The 2,597-nt window shown below is 33.6% G+C and overlaps 1 non-coding gene across 1 annotated transcript; it reads right to left on the bottom strand.

Moving 5' to 3' along the window:
* Positions 1-2,051: 2,051 nt before the first annotated feature.
* Trnat-ggu lies at positions 2,052-2,124 on the bottom strand. The gene has a single exon. It is a non-coding gene; the product is annotated as a tRNA-Thr (tRNA).
* Between the last annotated feature and the right edge of the window lie 473 nt (positions 2,125-2,597).

Genomic DNA, 2,597 nt, shown 5'->3' with positions numbered 1-2,597 from the left:
GCTTTCGTTAACGCCATTATTTTTTCAAAGATAAATTCTCATTTTTGGTTACAGTTTCCCCAAATTTACGATTGCCGACAATTATCTTATGTTTCAATAAAACATTTTTGTGCGAATGTCAAGTAGCCTGGATTGGTTACGAGTTATATAACGCGTACGTACGCCTTAAATCGTACGTACGGGTTACATAAGGCGTACGTACGCCTTAATAACCCATAAGGCGTACGTACGACTTATAAGGCATACGTACGTGTTAGGAAAATAAATAAAAAAAATCACCGTGTCCCTTAAACAGCTTCGTAAAAAGGTGTCTCTTTATAGAAAGAGGTTTTACTGTAATATTATAGCGTTTGTAAAAATACTATAATCTTAATTTCTCTTATCTTAAGATTGATTTACAGTATTCCTAAAATTGAGCTCATTGTCAATAATCTAATCTAAATATTTTTTTTAAATATACCTCTTAATATACCGTGACTTGGTTTGTGTTCTGTAATATTATAGCGTTTGTAAAAATATTATAATCTTAATTTCTCTTATCTTATGATTGATTAACAGTATTCCAAAAATTGAGCTCATTGTCAATAATCTAATCAAAATATTTTAAATATACCTCTGTCTACTTTAAATTATTGACATGTTCATAATATGTGACTTGGTTTGTGTTTTTGTCTTGAAAATCATCACACTCAGTTCATTAATATGTAACGGTTATGTTAAGGTTCCCTCTTAACAGCCTTCATGTGCCTACTTGTCATACACACGTATGGAGAGAGGTCCTTTAATGTTGTTAACCCAAGCTGTAGAATTCACTACCACAATCTGTTCAAGAGACTAATTTGATGATCTTTAAGAGCCTTCATAAATCATTCTAATTTGACTATCTCTCTACTCAGTTTTTTTTTTAATCACTTCCCTATCTTTGTGTTGGTTTTCTTCTACCAATTTCTTTGACCTTTAACACTTTATTCTGGTTTTCTTATTCTTTTTGTCGTCCTTGAAAGCGCATAGATGCGAATGTTATATGCGCTACGGTATACAAGCGCACAGCCATTGACCACTGACAATATCTTAACTTCAATGTTGCTTACTCTACTGCAATATGTTTTTTTTTTTTTCAAATATCAGATGTTTTAAGAAAACATGTTATGCACCCTGTCCACTATCTCAATAAAATAGGAAAATTGTTATGTATATTCTGCTAATTTTCATTGAGCGTTGCATCATTTTCAGATTTGAGTAGGCCTTCATTTTTATATCTATTTTGAAAATAACACCCAAATCGAACTTCCAAACTAGTGTTTTTTACAAATAAATTTGAATGAATGTGAATGTGATAATTATGGTATCAGTTTCTTGTAATAATACGGAACGCAACGAAATAGTCAATCATACACTGTGATATTCAACGACAACTATATTTAATTTCGATGTTTCATTTCTTTTCTCCCAACACTACATAACATTATTATGGTAAAATTTGAGTATAAATGCAACGATTTGTTCTCGTTTAGCTTATACATCAGTAAAACAGACATAATAAATAAAGCCATTCTTGTAGTGGGCTCAAAGTTGCGTTGATATTTTTTTAACGTGCTGAATCAGGGGTGGCGCCAGTATCTGCCCGACAGCTGGGTCCAATACCCTCGACGGAAGATCAATATCTCCGACGTTAGCCAGTGGACGTGGCCAGATATCTAAAAAATACGTATAATTTCACTTTCTTCCCGACGAATGTTTTCTCTCCCAAACTGGAAAAGCAACTCTTCAGACGGAAGTGCTCTTGCCCCGCTTCACTAACGCCACCCCTGTGCTAAATAAATGCTTAGGCCTAATGTGTGTTTACCTTTACCAATTACTTAAACAACAAAGTTACATACCGAAAATGATCAAACACGCACCAAATGGCGCTTATATTTTTTTTGGGCTTCTTTTTAGAAGTCCTTAGTTTATATAGAGGCACTTATTACCTTATATTAGGCCTAAAATATTAATGTGTACCAGTGTACTATAATTGTTGTAAGATAATACATATTTGAGAAAATAAAATATGTCCCCATCGGGATTCGAACCCAAAACCTTCCGATTACCGCTCGGATATTCTACCAACTGAGCTATGAGGGCAAGCGATACACACTATAGTCTTTAATCAACACCAGTGGAAGTATCCATACCATAGTTCCTTTCATGTGATAAATGTTGGGACATATAATAGGCATTACTTTCCACAATGTCAGTATTATTATTTCCGTGAGAAATCAATTGTTTAATTGGGTTTGAATGATAATTCACGAAACATCATGTTTGTTTTTCTCAATTTTTTTAAACAATTTTAAAAAATGTAGTTGGAAATACTCACTGTTAATTAATGACATAAACAATTAATAAGCCACCGTTTATTCGAAATTGGCACTATTCGATCATTTGCGGTAAGCGACATAAAATTAGATTATATACGGTAATAAACGCCGATAGAACAATGATAATAATATATAAGCCGTAGACTTTCTCGTTTTAACCTGTCTGCATGATGGTCAAGTAATAGTGACCCCACCCTCCTCACAATCGTTAGACTGGCGAAGGCTTTCCACAGAGAT

Source organism: Anneissia japonica, unplaced genomic scaffold (assembly GCF_011630105.1).
Source record: "Anneissia japonica isolate Jap-2015-1 unplaced genomic scaffold, ASM1163010v1 scaffold1967_len143799_cov125, whole genome shotgun sequence".
Taxonomy (NCBI): Eukaryota; Metazoa; Echinodermata; class Crinoidea; order Comatulida; family Comatulidae; genus Anneissia; species Anneissia japonica.
The sequence above is the reverse complement of the archived record's forward strand: the minus strand, read 5'-3'. Positions and strand labels throughout refer to the sequence as shown.